Source organism: Canis lupus, chromosome 1 (assembly GCF_048164855.1).
Source record: "Canis lupus baileyi chromosome 1, mCanLup2.hap1, whole genome shotgun sequence".
Lineage (NCBI taxonomy): Eukaryota > Metazoa > Chordata > Mammalia > Carnivora > Canidae > Canis > Canis lupus.
In genome coordinates, this window is record NC_132838.1 from 37,161,095 (window position 1) to 37,187,075 (window position 25,981).

The 25,981-nt window shown below is 37.4% G+C and overlaps 1 long non-coding RNA gene across 8 annotated transcripts in view; it reads left to right on the forward strand.

The window, feature by feature from the left end:
* Positions 1-25,981, forward strand: part of LOC140633725 (uncharacterized) — a 106,007-nt gene that overhangs the window by 1,049 nt on the left and 78,977 nt on the right. For 4 of the 8 annotated variants that reach the window (XR_012031323.1, XR_012031314.1, XR_012031328.1 and 1 more), the window contains exons 2-3: positions 15,671-15,731; positions 20,039-20,223. This is a non-coding gene — a long non-coding RNA (uncharacterized lncRNA). Of the gene's footprint in view, positions 1-8,701; positions 8,798-15,670; positions 15,732-20,038; positions 20,224-25,981 lie in introns of those variants that run through there. The other 4 variants (XR_012031329.1, XR_012031331.1, XR_012031315.1 and 1 more) reach the window with 4 other exon arrangements.

Sequence of the window (25,981 nt, forward strand, 5' to 3'; positions counted from 1 at the left end):
TGGAATAATGTTTATAGACCCAAAGACATAATCTGAAAATTTTGTTTCTTGGAATTTAAATTACTAATATGAGTTTATTTTCTCCTTACTTGATCCTGCCCTCTAAAATTAAATGCCAAGGAAAATTCTGAGTAAGTCATCTAATTTGAGGAGTTCCATTTTTTGGAATACTTGTCATAAATTTAAGAGTTGTAATAATTAATAAATCTTTAACTATGTCTCCTACAGTAATCCACAGGGATGATATTTGTTTGATTTACACTTAGGGGAGAAAAACCCCCAAACCAAATTAATCTGATTTTTTGATGTCTAGGAATCAAGTGTTTTTACAGAGTTTAATAGGCAAATTGTAAATAGATCTGTGTGTGCCTGTGTGTGTGATTCTTTCATCACAACTCCCTATGGAGGAATAACTTTTATTTTATTAATGTTTTACTTTGATTGCTTATGCCAATGTAGGAATTGTACTTCTAGAAGGATAAAATTGTACTTCTAGAAGGATAAAACTAGTTGTAGGATAAAATTGTAGTCAGTAACTAGAGCATTACAAATAGAAGGCAAGTTGCATGAATAAAGGTGATAAAAGAGAAGGGAGACTAAGATAGTTTCTCCTATTTCTTAACTGGGAAAGAAAGATTTGTTTGTAGATGATGTGTAAAAATGATGACCTATGCAAAACATGAGCATTCCATAAATAAGGAAGCTAACATTGTGGGCCTACTATGTGCCTGATATTACATACACCTGTATTTCATTCAGTCTTTATGGTAGACTTGTGAAGTAACCGCTATCATCTACATTTCATAGAAGTTAAGTTTTGCCATAGTATATGTGAACAGTAAGGAACAGCTCTCTTTGACTCCAAATTTGATATCTTCCTATTATACTAATAATATATCACATAAAAATAATGAGATTTTTGAGCATATTCAAAAGTGAAACATCTAGGGATAATGCTTGTCTAGACCTTGGTTATCAATGAAGGAAAAGTATCCCTTCCTGAGAATTGATCATCACAATCCTGCCCACAGGTGGGTTTAAAAACCTCAAACCAAAAATGTCATTTATAGTAGTTTCAGATTTGACCTTCCAGCTAAGTAAAAATTTCATTTAAAGTAGTTTCAGGTTTGACCTTCCAGCTAAGTAAATAAATAAAAGACCCCCCCCCCAAAATCTACAAGGAAGCAAGGCACCATGAGCAAGAATAAGAATTACCAGTATCAGATCTGCACAGTTTCAGACTGAGACTATGAAATAAATATCTTCAGCATGATTTGAGACTCTGAAGAGACCTATCAAAATATGTGCAAAGATCAAGAAACTATAAAAATGACAAAAATACTGTCAAAGAATTTTGGAATTTATAGGAATAAAAACATTGTAATTAAAATTAAATGCTAGGACTAAAAACATTGTAATTAAAATTCAAGGAATGCTAGATCTAAACAGAGGTTTAGAAACAGAGCTAGAGAAGGAATCAAGAAAACTGAATATGATTCTGAAGAATATGATCCTGGAAAGAAAAAGAAAGCTGTTAATCCATTTGGAACAGAGAGTGATAACTTCTAATATATATCTAATCCCAGAAGGAGACAATATAGAAAAATGGAGAAAAATAAATATTTAAAGAGATGATATCTGAGAATTTAGAAAATTATCAAAAGACATCAAATCTCAAATCCATAATTACCAGAATGGAAAATAAAAAGCCACATCGTGGTAGAGAGTGAGATGACAAAGAATAGATCTGAAATGTGTGGAGAGAAAAGGTTGGTCACCTTAACGGAAAAGTAGTTGGACAGAGGGTTGGTTAGTGGCTCACTGACGAGAAAAAAAAATGAAAAATGACTTTTATATTATCTTTAATATGCTGAGAAAATAAAAACTCCTGAATTTAGAATTCTAAGAATTGGAACTCTAAATGAAAGAAACTACTTTTCAATTACAAGAGCACAATACAGACATTTTCAATAAGATTAAAAATTGAGTTTATCACACTAAATATGTGTGAAGGGAAATTCTAAAGAATGTGCTTTAGGTAGAAAGAAAATAATCCCAGATGGAAAGTTTGAAATCTAGACATGAATGGCAAGGGGTCGGGGGGAATGGTAAATATGGTGTGAATCTAATAAACTTTAACTTCATAAAATAATAACGTCTAATTTGTGGTGTTGTAAAACAAGATGAAACCAAAATATTGGACAAAACTAAAATATAAATTAGTAGGGGATGACCAGAATTACATCATTCAAAGAGGCTTGTATTCTTTAGGTAATGGAAAAGCTTGACCTTAAATGTAGCAAGAATGCATGTTATGATACCTAGTATAGAGAATATATAATTTGTAAACTAATAGGACAAAGAAGAGTGAGAAAATGAAAACAACAGTTACTTTAAAAGTAATGTATAATTTATATAAATTTAGAAAGTAACTTATAAAGAAAATTTATAAAGTGATCTCTAATTAATCCCTCAAACATAAGGCTAGAGCAATGGTTTTCAACCAGGGGTGGTTTTGCCAACATCTGGAGACATTTTTGATTGTCACATGTAGGGGACGGGAACACCACTGGTATCTAGTGAGCAGAGACCAGTGTTGCCATAGGACAGGTCCCTATGACAAAGAATTATCCAGCCCAAAATATCAATAGCACTGAGATTCAGAAATTCTGGAATAGAGAAAGATTAGAAGTAAAAGAATCAAAGAAGATATCCAGATATATCAGTTTTGACTGGTTTGTTGTGGTGTCAAACAACTCCAGAATCTCGGTGGCTAAAAACAAAAGCATGTATTTGTCACTCATGCCTATTGCCAATCACTTAGGGCTCTGTTCCTATGTCTCCTGCCTTCAAAGCCCTGATGACAAACAGCCATTTCCTTGAATTGGGCTAATCATAATGATAGCAGGAGGGTCTAACATCTCCTTCTTGAAAGTGAGGCACTTTGTTTCCATCTACAGATCACTTGCTGGAATTTGTGCCATAGCTCAACAAATCACGAAGGGTCCACAAAGTACAGTCTTAATCTGTGACCCAAAGGAAGGAGAACAGAGGCCTTCGGCAAACCAGAAGTATGACTACCACATCAGGCACATATTACCCAAAGAAGGCTACCATAGCTACATTAGCATCAAATGAAACAACTTTGAGACAAAAGCATTCCTAGAAGGGGAGCCTGGGTGGCTCAGCGGTTTAGTGCTGCCTTTGGTCCAGGGCCTGATCCTGGAGACCCAGGATCGCGTCCCCCATCAGGCTTCCTGCATGGAGCCTACTTCTCCCTCTGCCTGTGTCTCTGCCTCTCTCTGTGTGTGTGTGTGTGTGTGTGTGTCTCATGAATAAATAAATAAAATCTTTAAAAAAACAAAACAAAACAAAAACATTCCTAGAGATAAAGAGTCCCTTCACAATGATAAAGGAATTCAATTCACTCAAAGCTGTAACAATTCTAAATTTGTATTCACCCAGTAGCATAGCCTTAAGATCAACAGAGCAAAATCTGACAGTCTACAAGGAGAAGGAGAAGAACAAGAATCCATCAGCAGGGCTTCTGAGAAGGGGTTTACCCAGTGAAAACCAAATTTTCAGGTTCTTCAGCAAAAATAGATCAGGTCCAAATCAACACAGGTTTTGCCCCAGACTTCCTTAAGATGGGCGTTCTAATTTGAATGAGATTTCTCCTTCTCTCAGGAGACATGTCCGCCTCTTATAACCAAAAGTTAACATGTGAAATAATTTTACTCTTCTGCTCAAAACACTCCAGTGACTTCCCGTATCACTCAAAATAAAAGGAGATGTCTTTACAATGGCCATTAGGCCCTTGTACAATCTGACTTTTCTCCCACTTAACCTTTCTGATCTAATTGAATACTGTGCTCCCAGGTCACGTCTCTCCAATCATACGGTCCTTCACTCTTCCTCGAAAACATTGCTTACACACTGTTGTGGACTGAGTTGAGTTTCCCCTCCTTCTCCTAAATTGTTATGTTGAAATCAGAATGTGATTTTATATGAGGACAGAATCTTCGAAGAGCTGATTGAGTTAAACAGAGGCTGTTAGAGTAGCCCCGATTCAATTAGACTGGTGTCTTTGTAAGAAGAGAATATTAGGATACAGAGAGATGCCATGCACAGAGGGACAGCCATGTGAAGAGGGAGCAGGAAGGCAGCACTATGCAAGCCAAGGATAGAGGCCTCAGAAGAAACCAACCCTACTGATATCTTGATCTTGGCCATGTAGGCTCCAGAACTGTAAGAAAAAAAATTTCTGCTGTTTAACCACCCAGCCTGTGGTATTTTGTTTTGGCAGCCCTAGCAAGTGTATATACAAAGTCACCCCAGGGCATTTGAACATGTTCTCTTTGCCCAGAACCCTCTTTCCACAAATACACACAGGTCTCATTTTCTTACTAACTTCAGGTATGCCTTTATACCAATATCTTCTCAGTGAGTCCTTCCCTGGTACCCTATATAAAAGTGAAACCTGCCTCTCCCAACACTCACTCTACCCCTCCCCTGCTTTATTCTCTGCACAGCACTTCTTACCACCTGCCACCTGTATATCATACCCATTTCATTGTTCTCTGTGTCTGTCACTAGAATGTGAGCATGTCCACTGGGTAAGATCTTTGTCTCTTTTATTTCCTCCTTTATTCTCAGAGACAGAATAGTGCTTATCACAAAGTAGGGATGTGATGAACAATTATCAAATACATTTTAGCAAATTCTCAGTAATCCAAATATTAAAGGCTTAAATGACTTATTTTTAAAGGAGAGGGCAGGCATTGCCTACAGAGAAAAGCAAGCTCACTGGCAAAGGGATCCAAGGCCTGACGAGGCAGGTGGGCTCATGGAGCAAAAGCATGGGACTCATCATAATTTCACCAAGAAAGCAAAGTAAACATACCATTTGTAGAACTTCTCTAGGATTTCAACATTCAGTCAGTAATTCCAAAAGCTAGGGAAAAAATGATTTCCTTTTATCTAGGGTGGCATTAGCAGATACAAAATTTTCTCTTTTAATGGGTAGTTTCTTCTACTTCCATTTTTTTTAAGAAAGTAGAACTTCTTTATCTAGTTTAGAGAATAGATGTTTAATAATATAATATATATATAATATATATAATATAAACTATAAAGAATGGTACTCAGCCTGTTTGTGTAAGTGTATTAATAATAATTAATAGGTGGACTCATTTAAATGTTAAGATACTGAAATGTTTGGGGGGACCTGGCTAGCTCAGTCAATGGAGGTTGTGACTCTAGATCTCAAGGTTGTGAGTTTGAGCCCCATGCCAGGTGTAGAGGTGACTTAAAATCTTAAAAAAAAAAAAAAAAGTTGTACTGAAACGTCTTAATGTGAATACAGCAGGCTTTCAGACTTTTTGGCCCTCGGGGCTCTCCTAATTTTTATTGCGCTCTGTAATAATAGACGGATTTGTCATCCTGGGATAGTCTCCACTGATTTGAGTTTAAAGATATACTTCCTTTCATTCTGCACCCATGCATGACACAGGAACTCAATTGTGCGTAAAACATGTTACTTTAAACAAATAAGCAAAACCAAAATATTTTCAGATGACTTGGCTTTTGCCAGTAGGGTGAAATGTGGCCAGGAGTGGTTTGAATATATTTCATTTCATGGGCATTGAGAATAGTTATGGATCTTGACTTTGGAGTTGTTCAGAGTTGGTTTGAATCCCGTGTGACCACCTCCAAATTACTGTGGTCAAACCATGTAACCTCTTTTCTGCATTTGTGGAATTCATAATTCAGAAATGTGTAAATGAGGATCATAACACTTACCTCATTTAATTCATGTAAGGTTAGATGAGATAATGCACATAAAGTATTTAGACACCTAGTAAATGTGTAATAAATGTTAACTATCATTAATGTCATTATCTCATGCATTGACTTTTATGCTTATTTCCTCTGTGGTTTTCTAAGTTTTCACACTGACAGGAAGGTTTCTTTAAAAATATAATAACACACAAAGAATCCATAATCTTAAAATGTACTCCCCTTTTAAGATTATTTAATGAAGGGCCTTTTTAAAAAAAAGATTTTATTTACTTATTCGTGAGAGACCAGAGAGAGGCGGAGACACAGGCAGAGGAAGAAGCAGGCACCATACAGGAAGCCCGATGTGGGACTCGATCCCGGGACTCTGGGATCACACCCTGAGCTGAAGGCAGATGCTCAACTGCTGAGCCACCCAGGCATCCCAAATGAGGGGCCTTCATTAAGAAAAGTCAAATCTCATGAATCAGGCCACCTTTTCCCTTCCTTATGAGATCTCCATAGTTAGATGTAAGGGAATAAAATTGAGAACCTGAAGAATCTTTATTACTGTAGAGACAAAGCAAGTTTCTCTCTGACAGCTTTGAACACAATAGAGTGCAAACAAGGGATTACCAAATAAACCTATTGTTTTCTAAAATGTTTCTATTTATTGTTTTATTAGGTTAGATGTGCAGAATTTCTTTTTTTATTTTTTTTTATTTTTTATTTATTGAAGTTCAATTTGCCAACATATAGCATATCACCCAGTGCTAGATGTGCAGAATTTCAAGGCCAGAAAAATAAATTAGGGACAAAACAGTTATTTGGTAACTTGTTTGCCTTAATTTGATAGTTGTAGGCTCTGGAGTCATGGGCAGTGCAGTACCTTTCTTTGACACAGAAAAGAGGATCCCTGCTTGGAAAGTCATGCTTTATAGGACTCTCCTTTGGCCTTCCCTTGTGCTACTCCCTCCCTATCAAATGAGGAGTTCAGGGGGCCAACTGTCTACCCCCCTTTTAGACCATACATGAAGTACCTAGGACCCCCATATTTCCAAGTTTGTTTTCCTTAAGCAGACTTAGAAACTCTAGGTTTGTCCCCTGAGTATCACCCTTCCTCTTGTCACCAATCTGCCAGTCTTCTCCAATCCATCACACACCTAACTGTGATGGAGATTGAAGAAGTGTTTTTCTAAAGGATCAAATTTCAGAGGGGATGGAATCTTTTTCTAAGGAAAGTGAACCATGGAAAACTTTCTCTCCTGTTCTCCTTCATCTCTGCCCTTCTCCTGTCTATGCTGCCTTTCCCATCAATTCCTTTTCTCTGGTCTTCCATACCTTTCCTTGATAATTTCCACTACTCTCCATGTAGAGATGCTCCCACCACCATTTCTACCTTCCTAAACCTTAGTCCAATTATTAATTCAAGAAGTTTTTGTCTGCTCCATCATTCATTATTCAGAGGAGAGACTATGGGCCATAGTCCTGCAAATGATGATGGTTTGAGAATTTCCAAATCCACTGCAATCTCCCAACCAGAGATACCCAGGCCAATCTCCTCACAAGTTTACCTGGGATACTGGCTCACACTGCCACAGCCCAAACTTACTCTGTGATAATACACTCAAATTTCTTATGCAGTCATCCTAACCCCCTTGAGAACAATAAACTCTGGCATTATTGTAAGGGTCTTAGACTCTTTTCTGAGCTTGGATCAGGTTACCAGAGCCTCTACTAGGTTCAAGTCTGTTTCTTTTTGTTGTCAAAGAAGGATAAACCATTTCCGATTAATTTTTTAAAATTTCAAATCCTTTCTTTCTCCACAACAAACTCAGTTCCCCTTTCCCAAGGGAATGGGGTTAATTGATTCCAGCACAGTGTAAGAAAATGGAGCCTTAGAGAAATTAAGTGAATTACCAAGCAATGGCAGACACACACACTACAATGTCTCACTCATAAATATTAATTGTCTACTTTGCAAGTAGAGATTTACTGGCAGCTCTGAGGAAACTTCTGATGGTAAATTATTGAATCTATTTGTTGATCTCATTTTCCATATTTCTTTCATTTCCTTTCCAGCTCCTTCTTTTTTTTTAAGTGTTAAATATATTCAAAAGCTTTTGATTTAGAATGATCCAAGATGTAAAGTTTTGTCTCTTACATTGACAAAGTGGAAATGTCTGAAGACAAGAAGGAAAAGGTTAAATATTCTTTATGTCATAACTTCTTCACAGATCCCCAGAGTTAATGTTCATAGCATTTATATTCTGATTATCCCCTCCAACAACCCTCTGCCTTACACAGAGTAGGAACTCAAGAGAATCTCTTAGAATTCCATGTATGATATATTGAGAATTTTTAAGTAAAATCATCCTGGAAGTCTGATCCTTGCCAGTAAAATTCATGCCAGGTCAATTCCCTACCAACCAATTCTGCTCAGCTGTTGAGATTGTTCTCTCTCTCTTTTTTTTAATTTTGTGGAAGTTAATGTGTTTACCAAAATGGAAGGATCTGAAAAATATTTTTTCCCTTTATTTTGAAGAGTTCCATTTCTGGCAGAAAAATAATTCTGGCGCATTATTTTCTTTGCAATGACTTGCTTAAGGAGATGTGTACTTCTCCCCCTTCCTCACTCAGCTTTTCGGGTCAAGCCTAAAGACAGGAGCTAAACAAACACAGCTCTTCCTCACTTTGCCTCTGTCCAAAAATTTCATTTCACCTTTGTGAAGCCCCCTCTCTCCACCATATTTTTCTTTCTCTCTCTTTCTCTTTTTCTCTCCATCTCTCTTTCTCTCCCTCTCTCTGTCTTTCCTATATCTAATATATACCTGCAGAAAGTGGAATTTCCTTTGGTAAATGCTTGTTACATATGTTTTTAACAATTGCTTTAAGTGCCAGGAATTGGTCTTTTCACTTCTGCCAGCAGCCTAAGCATCCCTGGAACATATTTCCAGATTTTCAAGGAAAGAAGCCCTGTTTTCAAGCTAAGAGTAATGAGCCCTCTTTTTTCATACTGGTGAGTATGCCACAGGATGGGTATGACCCATGGTCTTTCCAGTAGCCATGAAAGAATGTGATGGACTTCAAAGGCATTACTTTCAAGCTCAGGGAATTGTAGATGAAGGTGTGCCACACAGCAAGAGTGCAGACTGAGTAAATGTTTCATGGGATGGAAAATGGAAGTCAAATAAACCCAGTAAGACCTTATTAGAATAAGACCTGATTATTACAGTCATGGTCAAGGGAGCCTTTTTACTCCTTATTTTTCCACCCTTCTGCCACTACTCCCCTTTCCACCGACACCAACGACAGCATAGTGAATTGGAGGACAGTGAGTGGGGAAGCGGAGCAAATGGGAACCAGACGGAGTCTCTTCCTGCTGCTCTATGGGTTTTTGAACCTGAATCAGGCTCAGGCCGGAGGATCCAGAAAAACTTTGTATCAGTTGAGAGATTGAAATGAGATACGACTAGCTTTTTTTATATATCTAAAGATGATATGTTTATTATTTCCTGAAAACCATCAGAGATGCTATGAAATCTCTCTAAGAAATGTCCCAAGAGAATGAAGAAAGGCATACATGAGAAAGGATAAAGATTTATTTTTCTTCCCTCTTCATATACAACTGTGCCCAACTTACTCAATAAATTAGTGATATATTTCATGAATAAATTTTTGGCAAAAGCTTTACATCAATTTATTTTACTTTGGTTGAGAAATCCACATGACCAGATCCCCTGCAGCACGTTAACCTTAAATAAACAGAAGAAATTCCGAATGACTTGGGTGAGAAGAAATCGTTCCTCATTTAAATAATGAAGATTTAAATATCCTCTATAAGCTTTTCTAGCATTTGCTCAAGATGCTTATGAGCTCCTTTCAGTTAGGCAGTACTTCAAATAAAAATGCTCTCTGACACTGGAAATACAGCTTGGAGCAATTCAGATAATGGCTCATAGCCTTGGTCCTTGCTAGAATCTTATTTCACATAACACATTATGGGGAATTATGAAGAAGTTCATAATCTTCCTTTGAATAAGAATGCAAGAGAACTATTTATTCCAAGTATTATCTTAGATAATGTGTAATGTTCTCTTAGGCTAGCTAACTTTGGTCTGGCCATGTGCCAGAGTGTAGTTAGTACACACGGGCTTAGGGGAAATTTTACGGTGGTGAATTGGATAATTTCTTGAGGATGGATATTCCATTTCTTCCAGTTATATAATAATTTTGATATTTACTCTTTGGAGACTGTTACCTCTTGCTCTATACTGTGCCAAAATGTAGGCTGGGCCCCTGTGCAATAATTAAGACCCCAACCAATGAAATGTTAGGGCTTCTGTGAAAGCAATGGAAGTGTCATGAAACAGAGAATGTGCACACATTGAGAATGTCAGACTCACCCCATGTGATTGCCAAGAATTAAATGCATTTTAAATGCATTTTTCTTTCCAGAAGAGATTAGACTGTAATCTCCAAATACAGTAAGAAATGTGTATGTGAAGGGTAATTGGTTTCTTCTTTCTTTTCGTATCCCATATGGTTAAAGAATATCCAAAGAATTAAGTAGAAAATATTACATCTAAGATTTAGATTAGACAAAATAAGAAAAACTTTAAGTAAGGATTGCTAAGAAAGAATGTGGAATCCCTTGGACCAGTTCTATAGTAAAGGCAGTACCCTGGTTTTGTTGTTGAGATATATGTCACTGATGGCAAGTGGTTGAGCTCTAGAAGTTCATCCAGTGCCCTAAGGTACATTCCTCATGTTCCCGGTTTTCACAAACATTTCAGTTTAGGATATAGAGAGGTCTGTGAAATGCTTGGTGCCTCCTGTGTTGCCTTCCACTTGTGGGTTTCCAGAACATTAAACAAAGATATCATTTAAATTTAAACTAGAACCTAGGCTTAAATGTTTTCAAACTGAACTGCTTTTCCTAAAAAAAAAATTATAACTTTGACATTCAAAAATAAAATCAAGAATCTTATTTATAACCAACTATTTAAAAATCGTCAAACATTTTACTCATTTCCATGTGGGAAGGCGCCTATTTCCAAAAAGCTTGGGAATAGGCATATCCTTTCAGAGATTCTACCAGAAACCATCCTTATAGAAGTTGTGAATGCCCATGTCATCAAATAGGATACTCCTATTAAGTTGTATGGTTGGTGGTAGATTAGTGAAATCTAATCTATGCTCCCAATTGATTGACTCAATGAAATTATACACAAAAAGTCTATGATCTTGAAAAATAGAAGGCAGAAAAATGCAAGTTTCTATCACTGTTGTGCAAGCAAAATCCTTAGGAAAAATAATGATGACAGATTCAATGAACCTGTGAAAGTTATAGTTTCAATATTAGCCTACATATTTATATAATCTATTGGCATAAAATCATGATAAACATACTCATGTGAAAACATCATTTATTTTGAAAGTTCCTTATTATAATCTTCTTAGAATTATCCAACCATTTAATGCATTATTTAATACCTATTAAAAAGAAAAATCATTCAACTTAGAAGACAAATTATAGGATTGCTTTTCTTCAAAAAAGATTTGATTTTCTGTAATCAAACGCAAAGCTTTTTCCCTTTGAATCTCCATTTCTTCCCAATTCATACTACCAACAATTTTCTTCTTGTATTTTTATTGTAACCTTGGAAAAATCTATAGGCTATAACTATGTCCCTCTGAGTTTTCTCTTTTCAACTACATAACTTTAGCTTTCCTTGGCTCTTAATATGTTGTCTTCTCTAATGGCTGAGTTATTCCAGCTTGTCCTTTGCATCTCCATGGAGTTGTTATTATACATGTTGCCCAAGTAGTTGGGAGCTGAGATGCACATGAGAGCCTTTGTACAATCAGTCCCAATCTGCATCTTCGTTTATACTTGGGGCATAAACCAGACACAATCTCAGATTAGGTGGAATCTACTAGGCTCTCTGCCGCCTCATAGTGGGGCAAGGGTGGAAAGAGCTTCTTGTATCACTGGGTTTGGCTTAATGTGGCAGTGGCCCTTTCAGACCAGAGAAGGAAGAGATCCAGTGCCTTCTCTCCCATGGCATCCAGCATGGAACTTTCTTCTAATGCATCGCCAACAACCAAGAAGAAAGGCAGGTGCTGAGAAACTGATTCTTCCCAGAGCTTTAGTTTTATCCTATATCCAGGGCTTCTTCCTTAGGTAAATCGAGGGCTCTGGTCTGTTTGTTTACACAGCAGCCTCATTATATCATAGTCAGGTGGTGAATGAAGCAAAAGATGCCATCATAAATATTTGAAAAAAGAAAGATAAATACCTTGGGAATTCTGGAATCCCCTACATATGGCATTTGAAAATAGATCCTAATTCTCTGAACTTTGTCTGACTCTTCTATAAGGAAGTAGTAGAAACAGTCACAGCACCAATGGTGTGCTAATGAGTGTTTAACAACAGGCTCTCCGAAAAAAAATTATGCACTTATATATGTATATAAGTGTATTATAAATTTTACTGATACAACGATGTGTAGCACACAACTGACAAATAATAATAAAATACACAATAATCTTTATTATAAATTCCATATAGCCAATTGATTCTTACAGACTGATGTGATTGAATTTTGCTAAACTCTTAGTATGTAGCCAACCTACAGTTGTAATTAATGAATAAGTATTGTTCTGAAGTGAGTGATGATTGATATTTCTATTTACATTAATGAGCAAGACCAAAGTGAAAGTGAAACAATGAAGATGTATGTCAAAACTTCATTAGTGTATCAATGATGTCAGCACCTTTTTGCTTCAAATCTTGGGAGAACAGTCCTTAATTTTTTTGTGCTACTTGCATTGTAATGGTGACAGATACAAGTTTAATCTACATTAACATTTTTCTTCATTACTTCTCATGACTAGACAATGGAAAAAGGAATAAATCAGGTTCTGACTGGTAGCTACCATGATCAATTTAAAGCTACCAACATAATATTACTGATTGCAGAGCTGAAGAGATGCACAGCTGCACCTCGTCATATATTCTTCCTACCATAAAAATGGAATATGTGTAATAACCTCAAAGGCATAAATAATAGAAAAATGTAGTATAATAATGAGGATGTGATGAGTTTGGGATATTTGTTATGTTTCTTTTTAATATGATTCATTTAATACGTAAGTTTGCATAATGTAATTTTTAATAATGGCTTTAACAACTGGCTCACAAAATCCCTGAAAAGTTATTAGCCCTTGTAAGCCAGCACAAGTGAGCTCCAGAATATCATGGATCATAGCTCAGAGGAATTAAAACATTATAATAATAGGAAATTAGAGCTGGAATGAATCTTATCCATTGTTCCTGGTAAGTGTGGACTCTGACGTGTAATGGTTTGTGGAAAAGACTATCAACATAGTAAGTTCTGGTCTGGTTCCCAGATCCCTGGTGGTATGAATCACTGAGAAACCATCTCTAGTACGAGTTGGCCCTTTTCATGGGGAAGCTTGGCAGGGGAGTGGCAGTTCTTAATAAAGTCCAGGCCAATTTCTGTGTCTGTTTGTCATACTACATGTTTTGTACATATATGTGGGGAAAGGTGCAGCAGAGAAAAAGGCACATGTTGGGAAGCCATATCCTACTGCCCAGGACTCTAAACCCTAAGCAATCTGGAGCTTTGGGAATGTCTGGGTTCCAGGAGGAGAAAGATTTTTCTTTCTATGTTCAGAAGCAATCAGTGAGAGTAAGCATGGAAATGGTAAAGATTTAGGAGAGAAATGAAGTTTCAATATTGTGATTATGCAGAATGGGAGACAGAAAAGTTAAAATCATCAACTCCAGCTGGTTCTAGAATCATAATAGCTCAGAACAGTTAACATTTACTGTTTCACTGCATATTTATAATATGCTAAGTGCTTTACATGCATAATTTCACTTAAACTTCACCACGACTATAGAAAATAGATATTATTTTTCTTGCCATTTTTCAGATAGGGAAATTGGATGAAGTAGTTGCACAAAACAATACAGATAGAAATGGGAAGAGCTGGAATTGGTAGGAACCACAAACCTTTGAATCATGAATATATGCAGTTGTCTTATTTTCTCCATCAGCTGCCCACTTATTGGGACCAAGAATAATAGGGTTGGGTTAGTAACCAGTAATCTACTGGTTAGATTGGAGAGAAAAACAAGGGAGAAGTGGGGAAAGAGTTGTTTATGGTTTTCTGGAATTCTTATCTATGACCAGGATGAAAAAGGAAATAGACTATTTCTACCACCATTAAAACCTGGGGTCAAATACCATCAAGAACAAAGTGTTATGAGTAACCAAAAGATTGTCAAATTCCAGGGTCTTGAACTAGGAATGAAGACTGTAGTAATAGTTCCCTCAACGTAAGTTTCTGGAATCACTTAACTATTTGTCTTCATAGAATGTAATCTTTATCCCAAAACTGGCCTGAGAGAAACAGAGGCAAATGCCTGCTGGCTGTCAGACTAAAGATAGGGATTAATTAAGAAGTGGCAATGGTATTTGTCCCTGGATTTGGAGTAATGTCTCAACAGGCTGGTCTATAGCTGCCTGAAGCTCTGCTGGTAGTGGGAGTAGACAAGACAAAGTGGGAGAACCTACATGGATCTGCTCCACTGTAGTTCTGAGTTGGTGATTTGGATTCAGTATGGTTTTAATTCCATACCTTCAAGGTGGCAAAACTACTGGCAACAATTTTCTTTCTGTTATACAAATCATCTCTCAGCTCATTTAATGTCTTAAGATAGGGCTTATTATAGCTTTTATTGTGGTGGTTTCAATGGCTAGACCCAAATGCAAGTCAGGACAAAGATGAAGGAAAAAGGACATGCTTGCTAATATCATCCATGGCAGTTTTAAAATATGACCCCAAAATATCAAGGTGAGAGTCTATGTCTTTTCAGTAGTTGCAGCTAGAAGCTAAGTGGTGATCTCTGAGCCCACATCAGAAAGTGCTGTGTAGCTCCTACCTGGTCTTCTTAGGACTCTCTGGGACACTCCCACTCAGAATCCAGTCTGCATAGTGTGAGATGCATATGCCTCATGGAAAATGACAGATAGATTCTCTGTTCATCAGTTTAGTGGAACAAAGTCATCTCAGCCTGCCAGACAAATGAGTGAAGAAGCCATCTTATAAATGGCTCCCCTTCTTCCAGATATATCTTGTTCCAGCCATGTAAGTCTTTCTGGCTAAGTCCCCAGATATTGAGGGCAGAGAAAAAGCTGTCCCAACTGTGCCCCTTCCTAATTCATGACCTACAGAATCTGTAAGCATGGTAGGATGGTCATTGTTATATGTTACTAAGTTCACAATGCTGTTTTTTCAGAGGTTAACAAGAACACATACTAACAAACATCTCTGCAAGCGTAAACATTAGAGTGCATCTGACATGTGAAACACCAGGAAAACACCAGGATCACATTGTTGTGTGCTTCAGGGGCAAGAGTTTCCTGGGTTCTTGGCTCTTGGAATAGTGGAGGTTCTGTGAGTCAGAGTCCCCTCATCAACTTTCAAGAAAACTGGCAGTGACTGAGTATTTCAAGCTAAAGTTGATAGAAGAAACACAAAAAGGAATAAGGACAGTTATTATAATCCCTATAATAATTATACTAGACATCTATTTTCACTGCGGCGCTGATTTGGGACTATTTCTGTATCTTCTTATTCTATTGCACTTCAGTATTTTGGGTACATAGTGTTTGGGGGCTATTTCCTTCTCCTTATTCTATTTATACTTGAATCTTGCATGTTTTGGGTGCACATTGGCAGCAAGCATTCAGAGCAGTATTATGTGCCCAGTGGCAGCATGAAGCACAGGCAATGATCATACTTTGGTCCAAATCAAATATGGAGTTGAATGACTCATGTCTCTGTTGCTCTCCAGAGGCTACCAGGAATGTAATTGGTGAGATGCTTGCTCCAGGTTCTGGGATGATCAGACCCAGGTGAGCTGTCGTTGAAAATTGTTCTGGGGGTAGAATATTCCTATTTCCATACTTCCAAGATAATATAACCAAAGTGAGCTCCATATTAAAAGAAATGTGTAAAGGATGCCCAGTTTCAACAATTGTATCAATATCAAAATTGTCTTTTTAATATGGTTTCCTGTTGATATTTTACTGAATGGTTTCTGGGTTAAAGTTCACTTTTTTAAGAATGGAAAAACTGAAAAAATTGGTACTGACTTGGGTATTGTTATATACAAATTAGGTTAATCTGTGGGTTGATAGATCTGCTTGTTCAATCCAACAATTTGTCATTTCCCTCAATCTTTGGTAGCGTATTTCCTAAAAATCATTCAGCAGTATTATTGAATGAAATAGTTGTTTTTATGTAACATTGTTATGATCTAGGGCAGACATTATTAATAATATAAGTAAATAAATATTAAATAATGTACCAATTAAATATTTGCATTATCTGCAATCAAAAACATTTCCAGGAATTATAGTAACTTTGACATCCAAAGTTCTTCCTACAATTACAGAAATCAGATTTCTGGGCAGTATATTAACTTTTTTTTTAAAGGAAATTTATTTTTTTTAAGATTTTTATTTATTTATTCATAGAGACAGAGAGAGAGGCAGAAACACAGGCAGAGGGAGAAGCAGGCACCATACAGAGAGCCCGACGTGGGACTCCATCCGGGGCCTCCAGGATCACGCCCTGGGCTGCAGGCGGCGCTAAAGCACTGCGCCACCGGGGCTGCCCCAGTATATTAACTTGAAAGAAAAGGAAATATTGTATATTCTGGAAAAACTCTCATTAACCATAACTTTCTTCTAAAAATAAAGATGGACTGGTGAGGTAGGCATGACTGTTTATTTTCCCCCATTTAGAGCTCTACAGTCTGAGTGAGGCAGAAAATGTCCTCCCTCTCCTTATAAGGGGTGACCATATATCCCAGTTTGCTCTAGAAACAGTCCAACTTTATATCTGCTCTCCTGATATAATTATTATTAGAACCCCCTTACACTCTCAAAAGTGTTCTGGTTTGTATGATAAATTATATGGTCACTCTATTCACAAGTCTAAGAGAAAAATTCAAGCTCCCTACCTACACATACATCCTCGGTATAGATTCCCTTCATGCACATGAATTGCTGGCCATAGCATGAAATCTTGTGTCCAATTTCTTCTATCATGTGTAAAATGGAATCCATTAAATCTATATTCCCCTTGGTTTTTCTCTATAAAACCAAATTACCTGCAATCAAGGCTCAGTTTATTTCATTTGTATGAATCAAACACCCATGACTTTCATGGAACATCATTTAGGATTGGTTTAAATTTTGCAAACATTTATAATTAACTACGTTTTGCAAACATATATAATTTAAACAGTACACACTCTAGGATGGACTAGGTGCTGTTTTCCAGAAGAATGTCTTAGTTTCAACTATATCAAAAGGCCAGATACAGTAGAGAGGAAAGAACCTCAGACTTGGGGTCTGGAGCTCTACACTCAAGTCCATACTCTGCCCTCTATGTGGAGAGGGACAATAAATGACAGTTTTCCCAAGATTGTCCTGATTTACACCTGCTATTCAGTGTAGCTATTAAGAGTACCCCTTCTCATTCTCAAAAGTGTTCTGGTTTAGAAAGTAAATGATATAGTCACCCTACTTACAAGCCATGTAGAATCAGGCAAATAACTAACCCTTTTGTGTCTCCATCTCTTATTTGCCTAAAATACCCATCCCAGAACTTTATCTTGAGGAGTGAATGAGAGTGCAAATATGAAAAAGCATTTAACAACCCAATATACCAAGCAAGTGTAACATATTAGATAAACTTGCTATTTTTCATACTTCTGCCTGGGGTAAACAAGATCAAGGATTTGTAGATTTCCTGTGGCTGAGGCTGATTCTTGCTAACAGTGCAGTTGCTGCCTCTTCTCTCAGGGGCCCAGGCAGCTCAGTGAAAGGGACAGTGCACCTTTTTTTCACCCTGTCAAGGCTCTCCGCCACATCCTGTGTATACCACACTCACTCCTGCTTCCTAACCGTTCTGCATGTTCTCCCCATTTTCTGGAATATCTTCTCTTTGCCTCTCTCACTGTTCACATTCTTAGTTAAACAACCCAAGATCACATCTTTTGAAAGAAGACTTTTGTTAGTATGTTCAGGGGTTTGGGGGTGCTAATATTCTGGCCACTTAAGTTTAGGTACAAAACAATGAGTAAGAAATGAAGTATAGTTTTATCAGTAATGGAAAGCAATGATGCTACAATGAATGGAGAGCTCTGACCAATGGCTGGATTAGCTCTAGGCTGGAGTGGGGAATTCTATTTCCTTCTCTATCTAGATCTTGAAATTCATATTCTTAGGTATGCCAAAAAGGGAGAGAGGAAAGAAGAGAGAGGGCTGACCTATAAAGCTAACTCTGAGCCCACTGGTTAGAAGACCTCAAACCTTCTCACATTTGAAATCATGAAAGGATGACAAATTCTCTCATCCCAAACTAATTATGTTCTTCTTTAAACACCATTTTTACTTAGAGACAACACTGCACACTTTAATTAATTGTTTTCTTATTGTTTCTTGATGGTCAGTTTTTTTTTTTTTAAAGATTTTATTTATTTATTCGTGAAAGACACAGAGAGACAGACACAGGCAGAGGGAGAAGCAGGCCCCATGCAGGGAGCCCGACGTGGGACTTGATCCCAGGACCCCAGGATCATGCCCTGGGCCGAAGGCAGACGCTAAACCGCTGAGCCACCCGGGCTGCCCTGATGGTCAGTTTTTAAACAGTGATGATATTATTAGCTCTCAGATATCACTGATTGGTTCTTCATTTCTTCAGTATCTTTGAGAGAATCTTAGGAAAACTGGACTCCTACTAGGTAACTGTTATTGGTTGAATGATTGAGTTGCAGGCTTAAATAGCTATACTTTTGGGGCATAAACCTTGAACTTTTAAAATTTGATAAGATCACATGGTGGGACTGTCCCATAATGCTGAAAATATCCCTGTCACTATATTACTGTAAAGACCCTAGTCCTGCAGAGAAGGAGAGGAACTGAGATTGTATCTCTACAGTTGATCTGCTTTGTTTGCTCTCATGTCCCACACCTGCATCTCCTCGTACACTGCAGGAACTCAGTAAAATTTGTTCAATGATGGACTAATTCCACATTTAAGAAACTAAATGGTAATTTATGAATTTGTGATAAGAAATCTAACTTGATCATGCTGCCTGCAGCATTCAGGTCTGTGTGAGGAGGAATTCTCCATCTGCAGTTAAGCCTCATGGGAAAGTGAATGACAATGAGCAGCATGGATTCAAAATCCAGAGGTATCGGGTGTTTAATGGCATCATGGCGTGATGCATGTTAGCAGGGCTTCTGAACCATGTGAGAGGAAAGTATGTGGAGGCAGAAATCTTACCTCTTTATGTGGACTCCTGAAGAGATGCCTCAAGACTGCAAAGCTGAGTTTATGTATTTATTTGAATTGCAGTCTTCTGTGTGTTTTTTTTTTTTTAATCTACAAAGCTGTTTGCTCTATTTGGCTCTAAATAATTTCAAGTGGATGATTTGTTTCTGATGACTATGTTTAGGTCTCTGTGAGGATGTCTCTGTCACTGGAAGAGGAACACACACCATATAAGAGCTTGCCCTACTCAGACATGCCTTGAATTGGCTCTTCATGGCAGAGCAGTAAGCAGGGACTGTGTCTTGCCCATTGCTGTATCCCTAGTGCCCTGGCACTATAAACTCTGTGTATAGCACCTGGCACAGAGTTTGTGCTCAATGTATATTTTATGAGTAAGTTGTAACTATTAGCCAGAATGGGTGTAAGGATGAATCAAAGCTGAAAATCATACCAACTCCTATCTGGAATTGGAAGATAATATTAGCCCTATTTTTCGAGTTTTTTTTTTTTTTATGAGCCAGGCATTCTGCATATATCATCTTATCTAATATAAAAGGAAAACACTGGGATTGTTTCTAAAATAGAATTTGAGAATCAGAAGGACAAGCCATTTGCACAGTCACAAAGCAACAGAGCTCAGATGTAAGCTGAGGTTTGATCTCTGATTAAGCCATTCTTGCCCACGATGCCTCATGAGAAATGGTGTGCTTTGAGCAATGGAATAGCACCATTGCTCTGACATGACACAGCTCCAGCTGTGCACACTCCTACCTTCTTGATGGAGGCGCCTGACCTCAAATCAGCAAGTCCACACAGAAGTGAAGAGTGCTATTTTTTGAGAAAAATAGTTCTCAGTTGAGCCGTGCTCTTTCAGGTACCAGCCTGAGGCATCTGTGGCACCAGGTGAGAGTAACCATGGACTGATTAACCACAAGCCATCTATTTCTTCAGCTGCTCAGGACCTGCAGTGAGTTCCAGATGCCAGTTTATGCAGCATAATATTATAGGCTGAGTGACCAAAACATTTGCAAGGACAAGAACTTCTTCGAGGTGCTAAAGGTAGGTCTCCCTTGGGAAATGAAAAGGTTGCAATGTCATCATTCTTTAAGTTCTAACAAAACACTCATAGCTTTCCTTTTAATCTGAATGAAAAATCAATACAATTTTACCCTGTGGCAGAAGAGAACTGAGACTTATATTTCAAAATAAACATCTCTGACATCCTCTTTGATGCACAGTTTATTTTGATTCAGACAGTTACAATTTGTTTTTCCTCCAGGAAGTAGGGGTGGCAGTGTGCATGTCACCCCCTTTGTTCCTTCTCCGAGTCCTCACCATTCTTACACTCATTCACAGCCTCGTACAAGCCACAGATCAAAATGATTTTTACATGTGCTGGAATAGTTCAAGAGAGTTCATGTTTCAGGTTGGTCAGCAAGATAGCACCTCTATTTTATTCAGTGCTAGGAACGCAGCTCAGTGAGATCATTCTCAGAGAGCTGGTTATTTACCCGGCATTAGTTTCTGTAATAGTAGTTTGCAGAGGTCACGAATGCAATGCTCCCTGTTCTCTGAGTGCTGATTGGAAACCAGGACATTTTGTAAACATGGTGATTATGCCTAGAAATTTTTACGTAGGTCCAAGACCAGTTAGGGTCGCTGATTACTGTGCAGAAGCGGGCAGTAGAGAAAAACCAATCAGGACAGAATACTGTACCCTAACGTGACATGCTTCTACCCCAATTTTTGGCCTAAATAATGAAGAAAATAAGATGTTCTACAGAACTTAAAGCCACTCACTTTCTACACTGTGTCTGCAAAGGAGAATAGGAATTGCAATCTTTAGGTGACATGGACTGTCTTTGAAATTATTGTCAATGAAAATAAAGCCCTTAATATATTCTTTAGCTAGTATCACACCTTGTCTATAATGACACAGGTCTGTTACTGGCTCTCTGATGGTTGGGATGGCTTTTAGAAATAAGTGTCTCTCACGGACTATTGACATAATAATGGTTGTGGACTTGCAACCACAGTCTCAATCTGAGCATGCAAGATGTGTCATATTGCTCTGTTGTCAAATAAAGTCTATCCTGAGCCTCCATCTTGTCAAGCTGGTGAGAAGTTGGTCATTGTTGGTGACTAGGAATTTTCCAGTTTATTCTAGAACAACAGTGGCAACCACAATGAGAAGAGTAACAACACCTAACCCTAACTTCAAGGTGGCCCCTCTAGTTTCCTGTTAGAATGCAATACTCCAAGCCTTTAAGGGCCTTAAAAGTCAGTGTCTATGTGGCTTCCATGCCTCATTTTGGCAAGAGATATTTTTCGATGCCAAGAATTCAGCTTCATCACACATCACTATTTCTTATATTCTGCATATGAGTGAAACCATATGATGACTGTCCTCCAATTGACTTATTTCACTCAGCATGATACCCTCTGGTTCCATCCACGTCGAGGCAAATGGTGGGTATTTGTCCTTTCCGATGGCTGAGTAATATTCCATTGTATGTATATACAGCACATCTTCTTTATCCATTCATCTGTCAAAGGGTAGATCCTGTTCAGTGCCTTCCACATATGATTGTGTTATTGCCAGCTGTAGGTAGAGCGTAGGAATGGCTTCCAGGGACCCTCCTTATATATGACTCATTCAGCATTGTAAAACAATGGTATAGGACCAGAGATTGGTTGTAATATATGAACCTATCCTGAGACACTGGAAATATGTGGGTATTGGAGGAAAAATAAGGTTTGAAATGTTTAGAGCCAGAAGCTAGTCCGTGGGGTATTCTCTCAGTCATCAGGTGTTTAATGTTGTAATTCCTACTGATGCCTCTTGAGGACATTCTCTAAAAGGAAATATCTGTTGATGCATTATATAATTATAAATGTAACATATATTTTTCTTTTTAAATTGAAAATAATGAAAAACATTATCAGAATTTTTGCATTTGTAGAGCATGAATCTATAGCAGAATTTTAAGTACTAAGTACTCCTCTATGTGAAATCACATGTTTTATGCATCCCAACATATTAGCTCACTTCCTGGTATATCTGAGGTACATTGCCCTGAAGTAACCTGGAGGTTCCAGAGGAACTGGCATACAAAATTGTTACCAACATAGCAGAAATCCTCAAGAAATAAATGGTCTAGTGACAGAACTAGATTCATTGATATGTCACTAATAGTAATTATATATTACTATATTAATGCTATAATGTTTAATATATTAGTTTTATCAGTGTACTTAATAATGTTTTAATCTATGTAATTGGATAATTAATGGAAATATCATATAACTAGCTAGCTCACTATAATAAGGCAGCAGACTAAAAATAAATTTTTTATATGCCTTACTTTCAGATTAGGATAATTTCATACATTATTATCCAGAATTATTAATTATATATAAATCTGGATGCTATGGGAAGAGAATATTCTAGTGGAAGCCAAAAATGTAACAGAGACAATTCTGGCAAAAGACAATTTGGTTCAGGGATGCTTGGATGGCACAGTCAGTTAAGTGTCTAACTCTTGGTTTTGGCTCATGTCATGAACTCAGGATTGTGAGATCAAGCCCTGCATGGGGCTCTGTACTAAGTATGGAGTCTGCTGAAGTTTCTCTCCCTCTCTCCCTCTACCCTTCCTCACATACACTTACATACTCTCTGTCACTCTCTCTGAAATAAATGAATAAATCTTACCAAAAAAAAAAAAAAAAAGACAATTTGGTACAAAAAGACAAAATTTGGCATATTGAACCTCTCTTACTGCAACCAAAACTAAAAATTTGTATGGCCATCAAAGCACACAGGGATTTCAACAACTTTATTGGGAGAATTCATTGACTTTGATAAATTCCATACTTGGCTTTGTAAATTGACTTTAGCACTGTTTTATAAAGAAAGTAGTTGTTTTTTTTCCCCCCAAAGCATGATCCTCGTTATATTTATAGGGAATTAAACAGAATGTACAACAGACAGTAGAAATATTTTTTAAGTAAATATGAACAACAACAGCAAAAACAAAAAGAACAATGTTCAAACTGCTATAAAATCCCAGGTAGTGCATCCAAGATACAATGTTGTATATATTGTATAATTTAGAAAGTATTTCAATGAGTCAGACATAACTTCCTGAAAGTCAGGAGGACTTTCTAGACAAGGAGGTACTTGAATGACACATCAATCAAATACAAATGTGCAACATGAACACCTTGAAGAGCAGAGAAGAAAGAAGAGTCACTTTTATTGGTAATAGTTTGTATTATTTTTAAGCATTCAAAAGAGTAGTTATGCCTATTACATTTTAAAGTGAATAGGATTTGCCCTTCAGAGGGTACAATGAAAAATAGTGTTCTTTAAATAATGATAATTACTGAAATCATGGGAATTTTTTTTAACAAATTGTTGTATTTGATTTACTTCTGTATAAGCACACTGAAAAATGTCAAAATGAAAAAGCAAATGTGACTCAATTATTGCAAATCATTTGTCAGAATTAAATCATGGGAAAATGTGTAAATATGAAATGTTATCTAGATAAACAAAATACCAAATATTACTACTTTATTGTTGAGTCTACATCAAATGTGATTGGGTGACCTTATTGTATGCTACAGTTCTCAAACCTTATGAATACTTTTAATTCTTTTGTCAACCAAAGATTCTATGAGAGGAAGTGATAAGCAGAGATAATGAACATGCCCTTGGCTTGCTTGATAATCCAATTAGAGAAGAGGAGTGACTCATATGAACACATTGGAAAAAGATTTAAATTGGTTGCCAATTTTGGATACCTGGGTGGCTCAGCGGTTAAGCATCTGCCTTTGGCTCAGGGCATGATCCCAGAGTCCCAGGATCGAGTCCCACATGGGACTTCCTGCATGGTGCCTACTTCTCCCTCTGCCTATGTCTCTGCCTCTGTGTCTCTCATGAATAAATAAAAAAACCTAAAAAATGTATATAAATTTCTTGCCATTTTGACATAAAATAGTGACTTCGATGACTGTATTGTAAATGCATAATGCAACCCTACAGTGAAGACATTGATGTGCCAAATGGGTCAGTAGGAATCATCACTGAAAGAGTATTTAAAATTGGTCACCCCAAAAAAAACAAAACAAAACAAACAAAAACAAAGCTTGAAATGACCTGAAATCCTCCAGCTCATATATAAAATATAGACTTGATAGAGATTTCCTAAATTTGACAATTCTAAAGATTTACATGATCTTACCAAAAGGAGTGTAGAGCTGCAAGAAATGCTTCTAAACCTAAATAAAGATCATGATACTGCAAAATTCAGTGGACCATGCTAGAAGAAATACTGAATTATCCACCTTTTATATTGAAAATACACAAATGTCATATGAAAAAATCATTGAAGAGTATGCGGCCGAAAAGTGTAAGCAAAAGCAATTTCACATAGGTGTGTGAGACAATTCTTTTAAGAAAAGTAGTTGTACAAGTAAAGCTACTATATTTATGGATTTGTAATGTTTTCCTTTTTTAAATGCTTTTAAAATTTATAATCTGCTATGATTTCTCCTCCTAAATTTATTTTTAAATCTAATTGTATATTCAAAAATTTTTAAAGATTTATTTATATGAGAGAGAGAGAGAGAAAGAAAGAAAGAGAGAGAGAATGAATAGGAAGGGCAGAGGGAGAAGAGGAAAGAATTCTGAAGGAGATCCCCTGCCGAGCGTGGAGCCCGAGGGGGGGCTCTATCTCATGACCATGACATCGTGACCCCAGCAGAAACCAAGTCAGATGCTCCATTGACTACGCCACTCAGGCACACCCATAATTTTTTTATTTTTTAAAGGAGACTCACTAAATTGTATAAGCTTCACATCCATGAAACCCTTGGTCTATCACTCTCATTTTAAGTTCCATTCCAATGTGAAGGTTTCTCCCTTTCCCCTTTTTGGACCACTCTCCCTTCTTGCCTAGAACACATTGTGCTTCACACTTCAGCTGGGAAGATCAGAAGATGACTTCTGCTTTAGGAGCAATCACCTACTTCCCAGAGAGAGGCAATGTCAGGGAGAGTGGGGGAAATAGCAACCAGAACAAAAGCTCTTCCTCTGGGTAACACTCTGCCACATTCAGCTTATTAATAAGCGTGCCTTCCCCTTGCTATGCCAGTCTCCTCTCCTGTCTCCTGTTCATTCTTCATGGCAAAAGCAAAAATTAAAGCAATAAATGAAGACCTTACCTGATCATGTGACTCTCACTGGTTTATTTATGGGGCACCTGCTCTGCCTGAATGATTCTGTGCTGTCCACTGGTGTTGTTTTCAAAGATTTTGGGCTTTAAAGAATAACCCTGTATGGTAGTGGGAGATAAGGTTGTGGGTAGCCACTCAGGAGCCCAGAAGAGCTGTCATTTTCTAATTGATATGCTGGACTTCAGCATAAGATTTCCTGAAAGAATGTGTCTGTGTTTAAAAGGATTTCAAATATCATTAGTCTTTATGCAATTTAAAATTCATGATTTGTTAAGTCTCCTCAAGATCCAGCCTAATCTCATTGACTGCTGGTCCATGATATATGTTCTCTATTTCAGCCACAGAGAACCACTTCTTTTTTCTCAAACATGCCAGGTGCTCGGGACCGCCCCACCTCGCACACACTTTTCCCACTTGTATCCAGGAGTGCCTTCCTTCCCTGTCCCAGACACAAACTTCTTTTCCTCTCACTTCCAGCTTAAAAGCCATGTCTGCTCAGTGGTGGCTCTCTTGACCCTGTTCTCATTTCCTCTTGCCCTCTGGCAAGCCCAGGCAATGATTTATTGATTGATTCAGT